General features: G+C 36.4%; 1 pseudogene; it reads right to left on the bottom strand.

Annotated features, from left to right (window-relative positions):
* The window catches only part of LOC102856915, a 12540-nt pseudogene extending 9302 nt beyond the window's left edge, over positions 1 to 3238 (bottom strand).
* Positions 3239 to 8105: the final 4867 nt, after the last annotated feature.

The following is an 8105-nucleotide window of genomic DNA, read 5'->3' as shown; positions in this document are numbered from 1 at the left end:
CGAAGAGATTGAGATTGTTCACAGCTTCAGTTTGCTCAGCTCCACAGTCAATACTCTTGGCACCAGCAGTCAGGAAATCACAAAGCGTATTGCGATGGGAAAGTCTGCTGTTAGGGGCCTCTCTACAGTACTCAGGAGCAACGGTGTCTCTCTGGAGACTAAGGTGCACCTGATACAGGCCATGTTCTTTGCAATCGCTTGTTATGCATCAGAGAGTTGGACAATGACTAGGGAGGACAGAAGGAAAGTGGATGCTTTTGAGCTGTGAGCTATGAGTTAGAGTCAGCTTAATAGTTTTGACCAAAAAAATAACAAAAGGGACTCACTATAGCATGGACTTGAATATTGGCCAATTCTATCTTAGAAGCTGTACCATCAGAACAGTCCTTAGATGTAAGGACAGCAAGACTTCACCCCACATTCTTGTAATATGTTATCAAGAAGAGTCAGTCTATGGAGAGAGTCATTATTCTTTGTATGGTAGAGGACAAATGAAAATGTGAATGACAGTGAGATGGGCTAACAAAGTGGCTACAAGTAGAGACTCAAACATAGCAAAGAGTGTGAGCATAGAAAAAGAGTAGGCAGTCTTTAGTTTTGTTGTACATAAGGGTCATTTTAGGTGTCAGAACCAATTTTAAGACCAATGAAAAGAACAACAAACTTTGGTAGTGTGTCACAGTTTGAAATGTGCTTACAATACAAAAGATGTTTATTATTAGAATCCACTGAATTGTTTACTGATTAGCTAGATTATTGATTAGATTGATTAGATAATGTGAAGAATTCCAGATGTTTAAACAACAGAGTGAATATTGGGTGTTAATGAATTAAATTGAAAAATTAGAGGAGGCCCAATTGGGAAGGAAAGATAGCTAGTTTCCTTTACATACTGAATTGAAGTAGCCTGTAAATCATGCCTCTTCATCAGTTTAAAAAGATTGATGCAAAGGAATTTATAGCACTATCAAAGTTTTCATATTTTTCTTCAGCAGCACTCCACCTTAGGTACATCATGAAGACCAAACATAACATCAATATCATTACTATTATTATTATTATTATCATCATCATCACATGAAACATAACGTTAGTTGTACAAGAGTGTTAGAATAGTGAAATGACACAATAAATGATAGATGCAAACAGAAACCAAAAAAATCAAATGAAAATAGATAGGAGGAGGCAAACTCTCAAAAAACCTGGTTGCTACACATACAGTGAGGTTTAATGCTGGAAATAGTTGTAAGGAAACTGGAAGTGATGTAAAATTGACCTTTTTTTTTAAATTTAAGAACTGAAGCCATTCTAGCATAAATGTTGTTTGAATATTAGACTCATATATGTAGGCAGAAGTTGTAAAGCAGAGGATAAGATCATTTGACATGAGGAGATTTTAAAGATAAGAGATCAGAACTGTTGGATTGGATGAAACACAATGTGAATGAAGAATAGTGTGAAGCACAATGCATATAAAATTTTTAAGTAAACCAATTTAAAAATATGAAATAGAATGTGTATGAAAGATTGCATGAAACACAATGTAAATGAAAGATTGCATAATACACAATGTATATGAATGAAATGCAATGTAAAAGAATTATATGAAAATAATAAAAATATTTTTTTATAAAAAAAACCTTGGTAGGAGGAGGACTATGAGCCCAATACTTAATGCATTTAATGAGCGAAGAGAGAGTGAGAGAACAATAATCAGTTATTAAGGATTATCTTAAGTTCCCCAAGACATATACAAGTCCAAATTCCTTGTACTTGTGATCATTTTATTGAAAAATAAGTATTTTGCAGATGTTAGTATGAATTAGTTAATGTGAAATTACAGTGGTTAGGGTTAATTAGGTTTTGATTCTTCTGACATCCTTATTCATTGTCCAACATTCAAATGCATAGGAAACAATTGAAAATACTATGGCTTGTGTCAGGCCCACCTTGGTTTTTAATGTTTTTCTTTAGCATGTTGGAGAAGTCCTTGACAACAGATTTTCCCTAAACAATATGGCTTTTGATACTTTAAATGCTTCTACCATGAATATTGATGTGAGTCTAAGTGAAAATAAATTGTTGACAACTTCAGTCTTTCCTCTGTGTATCATGATGTGAACTGTTGGTCCAGTGGTGAGAATGATAATTTTTTGGTGTTGAGATGGAACCCATATTTAAGGCTGATCTTCTACAGTAAGTGCTTCAAGTCTTCTTCGCTTTTTATAAGTTGTGATATTTGCTTATTGTAAGTTATTAATGAGTTTTCCCTCCAATGATCCTCCTTGATAAAAATCTATCTACTTGAATTATTTCCTCCACTTACAGATTGAATAGGTATGGGAAAAGATCTCTAGTGCTAACAAAATATGGAAAATAGGAAAAATAATCAGAGGATTTAGAAGGAATGGTAATGATAACAGTTGATTTCTAATTTCTAGTCTCCAGAATTAAAAGGAAATTTTCCTATTGTTTTAAAAGGTACTCTATGCCAATTAGTTTCAAAGGCCTGTTATTTCTGAAATGGGTGGCCAATCCTTCTTCCCAGTCTGTCTTAATTTGTTTACTTGGAAGCAAAAATTTTTAAGTTCCACCTCACATAATTTGGGCACATGGCCAGGAGGTAACAATCCTTGGAGAAAGATACCGTACTTGGAAGAATGGAAGGACAGAATAGGAGAGGAAGACCCTGGGTGAGATTTTTTTTTTTAACACAATAACTGGAATAATGTGTCAGAGTCAGCGGGACTGGCTCAGAACAGTTTAGAATTATTGTACATAGTGTTGCTATGAGTTGCAGATGCCCCGATGGCACATAACAGCAATAATAATAATTGGATACAGAAGCCCTGAGAAACTAATCCATTACTATATCAATAGAGTGACATGAAGATGAAGGGATAAAGCAAAACATTTATGTTATTTATATGGAAGTAAAAAGTAAATTAGATCAAGAAAGGAGGTTTATAAGGTCACTAATCTCACCTCTCAAAACAAGCTCCAAAGGAGTAATATGTATTGAAGAAGTCCACAGTAACAAGCTTCAGAGGAAAATCAAGTTCTAGAAAGTGCTACAAAAGGGTCGTGCTGGAGAGGAACCTATAAACTCACTGCTACTGAATCAGTGACTCTATGGGAATCCTAACCACCACCAATGACTCCCAAGGCTTTAATCTTTGCAGGAGACTGCAAACCTCCCATGTAGTATCTTGTAGATTTAAGCCACTTACCTTTCCATTAGTTCTTGTTACTCTGTAACATTGAGCTGCAACCAACTCTTAGTGCACCCTTCAGTGGGCTTCAGAGACTATAAATATCATGGGAAGAGATTGCCCATCTTTCTCCCTCAGATCAGCTGGCAGATTTGAACTGCCTGCCTTTGTGGTGAGAACACAACTCCTTATCCACTACACCACCAGAACTCCATCAATGTGCTTTCCATCAATGTCGTTGATAGGTACTATGGAGTTAAGTATGACTCATAGAGGCCTTAGGAATAATAGATCTGGATCCTGTACTATCCTGGGCCATCCTCATTCTGACATGCATGAACCCATTACTCCAGTCACTGTGTCAATCACCTCCTTACGAGTCTTCTTCTCTGTCACTGACCCTCCACCTTTGCACGCATGATGTCCCTTTCTAGGAGAATAGCCTTTCCTAACAACACACATAAAATAAGTGAGACAAATGTGTAGTGCTTAGCAACAGTAAGAGTTGTATGTTTGTTTGTTTGTTTATTTTAAAAAAAAAGTATAAAGAAGAATAGAGAGCCCAAGATAAGTGAACAAAGGTAAAAGAACTATTAGTGTGCTGAATTAAACTTACCTAAAGTTTGATTCTGCAGACAAGTATTTATTTCACTGCTTATGAAAACCATCTGGAAAGTCAACAATGAGTTGGTTTTGGTGTGTTGGTACATAGCAACAACAACAAGAAATTTGAAGGAGAAAAAAAATATATTAGCAGTTTACTGTAGGATTCATATGTTTAGATAACATCAGAGAAATTATATAAAAGAAATCCAGAAAATGATACAAAAAATCCCCAAGATAGGTCTCTTTATTAATTTGTTAGCTTAATGTTTATTACAAGGCCCCCTGAAGAGTGTCACAGTCTGTCCCTACACCAGTCCTTCCAGAACACAGCTGACAGAATGGACACCCTCCGTTTTTGTTTAGAAGAGATCCTTAACCAGCCCAAGAACAAAAGTGTTACTGCTATCCCATGGATTTCTCATAATAGAACTATAAACACCCTGTATATATTGTTCATGATTACTCTAAAGAGCTTTCTAGCTGCCTTCATTTTGGGAAAACCAAGGGCATGGAAAAGTGAACTGTCACTTGAAAACCCTGTGTGGAGAATGGATGAACGGAATAGTTTAGTTGTATAGGAGCAGTAATTAGAGACATTTATAATAATGAATAGCAATGAGATTTTTCCATCATGTCATACCAACAGTTAGGTCTTGGAAAGGAAGCAAATTATTTCATGATCATCCCAGTCTAGTTGGTATGCAGCAGGGGGCTAATGCTTAAACTCCCCATCATATGTTGAGAACATCTGTAGGAAAAAGAACTGGCAGTGTGGCAGGCCACAGAGAAGCACAATAAAATTTTCCTTTCAATCCAACTGAAACTAGAGATGTCAACCAAATGTTTGCTATTAATCTACATTGCCTTATTTGCATCTTACTGTACCACATGTTAGTGTTTTTCCCAATTGGCATTGCCTAATCATGATAACTGGATAACAATTCAACATCCACCGTGAACTTAGAATCATGCAGAATTTAACTGTGGCAAAATTACCTGGCCAGAGATTTGAGATCTTACTAGAAGATGAGGGAGAAAATAAGGACAAAAATTGTTGCAAAATTAATTAGAAATTTAATATTCTAATGTGAGGAGGACTTGAATCACGTGTTGCAGAAGATCAAGGAATGCAGTCTTAGGTATGAATTGCATCTCGATGTCAAAAAAACAAAGATTTTTACCACCGGAACAGTAGGCAGCATCATGGTGGATGGAAAGGAGATTGAAACTGTCAACAGCTTCATCTTGCTTGGATCCACAATTAATATCATTAGTAACAGCAGTTAGGAAATAAGGAGACACATTGCCCTGAAAAATCTGTAGTTAGGGACCTCTCCAAATGATTGAGAAGTAATGATGTCTGCTTGAGTGCTAAGGTACATCTGCTTCAGTAGTAATCTTTCCAATTACTTGTTACACATCTGAGAGCTAGACAATAAATAAGGATGAAAGAGGAAAATTGAACCCTTTGAGCTGTGGTGTTGGAGAAGAGCACTGAATAATCCGTAAACAGCTAGGAGAACAAACAGATATATCTTGGAGAGGGTGCAGCTGTAGTGGTCTTTGGCAGCAAGAATGATGAGGCTTTGCCTCACTCTAGGAGGTGCTATTCTCAAAATGATGTTGGAAATAGTGGAGGCTCAGTGAAGTAGAGGAGAAACCTCAACCATGCAGACTGATATGGTGGCTACTGCAATGGGCCCTGGTGTGTCAGCGTGTGTGAAGATGGTGCAGGATAGAACAGGGTTCAGATCTTTTGTTAATAGGGTCGCTATGAGTTGTACTGGACTCAACGGCACCTAAAAACAACAATGAATTTGAAGAATCGATCATATTTTTAAAAAAGTAGTTAATGTAAGTTAAAAGAGCTCTGGTTCAGAATCTTTGCCTCCAAGGAACCACCTGGTTTAACCCTCTCTAGGGTGAAACTGTTTGTTCTCCTGACAGTCCATGATATATTCAACACTTTTCTCCAGCACCACAGCTCAAAGGTGTCAGTTCTTTTTCTATTATCCCTAGTTATTGCTCAGTTCTCTGATGCTTAGCAAGTAATTGCAAAGACTATACCTGGATCAGGTGCAACTTAATTTCCAGACTGACATAGTTGCTCTTCAGTACTTTGGAGAGGTCCCTGACAGCCAACTTTCCAAATGCAATTTATCTCTTAATTTCCTGGCTGCTGGTACCAATAGTGTTGATTGTGGAGCCAAGCAAACTAAAGCTGTTAGCAATCTAAATCTCTTCACCATCTATCATAATGCTGCCAATAGGCCCAGTGATGAGAATCTTTATTTTATTTAAAAAAATATAAATATTTTTAGACTTAAAAACCCAAATTCTGATTCTTTCATGGAAGAAGTCTTATTCTGGGGGTACCACGCAGGATCATAAGCTTAGTTATGACTACCCTTTTATTAATTGATACCCTAAAACATGTGCATTTTTTAATTGAAATTTTAATAAAAGTTTATAGAGACTTTAGATTTCCATTCTTTCTTGTTGCACATTTTCCTTCCTACTCACCCCTCTCCTCAGTTGGTTTTTCTCTTTGAAATGTTAAACAAAAACAAACAAAAAACACCCCAAAACCTTTTTATTATTTTAAAGAATTGCTGGCAATACTGTTATGCTGATTGTGTCCCACAAGTTAGGGAGCTCTGGTGGCTTAGTGTTTGGGAGTTGTGCTGCCAAACCAAAGGCATATGGTTCCACTCCACCTGTTGTACTGTGGAAGAAAGATGGATAAATTCTTTCCGTGCAATTTAATGCCTCTGAAAACCTACTGGAGGGTCAGTTCTGACACAGCATTTTATAATGGTAAATATATGTTGGAATCCTAAATTTTAAATCCTATAATATATATTCAGGACAGAGCGAAGTGAGTCACAAGCGACTCAACGGCACATAACAACAACAACAAACAACATAATATATGTTGAAGTTTCATTAATGAGTATTTTGTCACGGATGTTAATGTGTCCATATCTGTACTGAACACAGTACAGCCTGTGTTCTAACAACCTTTCAGAGAATATTAAACTCAGAGACAAACAAGTATACATTATGTAAAACTGAAATACATGTGAGAACTGCCAAAGAGACAAGGCTACAGAAGCTGAGCCAAGTATAGTTCCTTAGAAATGAAAGCAGGAAGGTCTTCTGCTGTAGTTTTTGTCCTGAATTTGGGCTTATACTCTCCAACCTTAAGAGGAAATATTTTAATTTTCACTTTAATGCCACTTGTATTTGGTAATTCTGTGAGAACTGTCTATCAGCTTGTAGTAGTGGATGGGTTATGGTTGCTGTAATGCTATAAGCTATGTCATTGATATTTAATATCGCAGTAGAGTTGCCAATGACAGACAGGTTTCAGCAAAACTTCCACATTAAACATGCGAGGAAAAATGACCTGAAGATCTACTTAAGCTTTATGAATACCAGTGGACAATTGTCTCAAAAGGTGCTGAAATTTGAGTCCCCTGGGATTAAAGGTATTAAAAATATGACCAAGGAAGAGTTCCCTCCTCAGGACCATCCTTTAGAGATAAGGATCGAGTAAAGAGTTAGGGACATTCATTTACTGATGTGTCATGACTGAAAATGAGAAGAATAGCTGCGGACATTACTAATAAGGATTTAAGATGCACAAAGTATGAATCAAATAAAACAGAAATTGTCAAAAATTAAATAGAATGCTTGGAGACCAATATCCTAGACATTTGTGAGCCAAAATGGATGTTATGAGCCATTTTGAATTGGATAATCATATGATCTACTATGCCAAGAATGACAAATTGAGGAGAAACAGCATCACATTCATCATCAAAAATAATATTTCAAGACCTATCCTGAAGTACAATGCTGTCAGTGATAGGATAATATTCATATGCCTACAAGGAAGACAAGTTAATGAGACTATTATTCAAATTTACACACCAACCACTAATGTAAAAGATGAAAATTGTTACTAACTTTGCAGTCTGAAATTGATCCAAGTATGTGGTCAAGATGCATTAGTCACTACTCGTGATTGGAGCCCAATAATTAGAAACAAAGAATAAAGATCAGTAGTTGCAAAATATGGCCTTAGTAATAGAAACAACATGAAGGTTCTCCTGGAAAAAATTTATAGGATCAACAACTTACTCAATGTTGTTGTTGTTGTTGTTGTTGTTGTTGTTGTTGTTGTTGATGTTATGTGCCCTCGAGTTGGTATGTACAACAGCTGTAAACTCTGCTCTGTCCTGTCCCAATCTCATTGTCTCCAACACACTCATCCCAATTGCC

Source organism: Elephantulus edwardii, unplaced genomic scaffold (genome assembly GCF_000299155.1).
Source record: "Elephantulus edwardii isolate Elephantulus edwardi_28Jun2011 unplaced genomic scaffold, EleEdw1.0 scaffold00167, whole genome shotgun sequence".
Lineage (NCBI taxonomy): Eukaryota > Metazoa > Chordata > Mammalia > Macroscelidea > Macroscelididae > Elephantulus > Elephantulus edwardii.
This window is presented reverse-complemented; position numbering and strand designations above follow the sequence as displayed.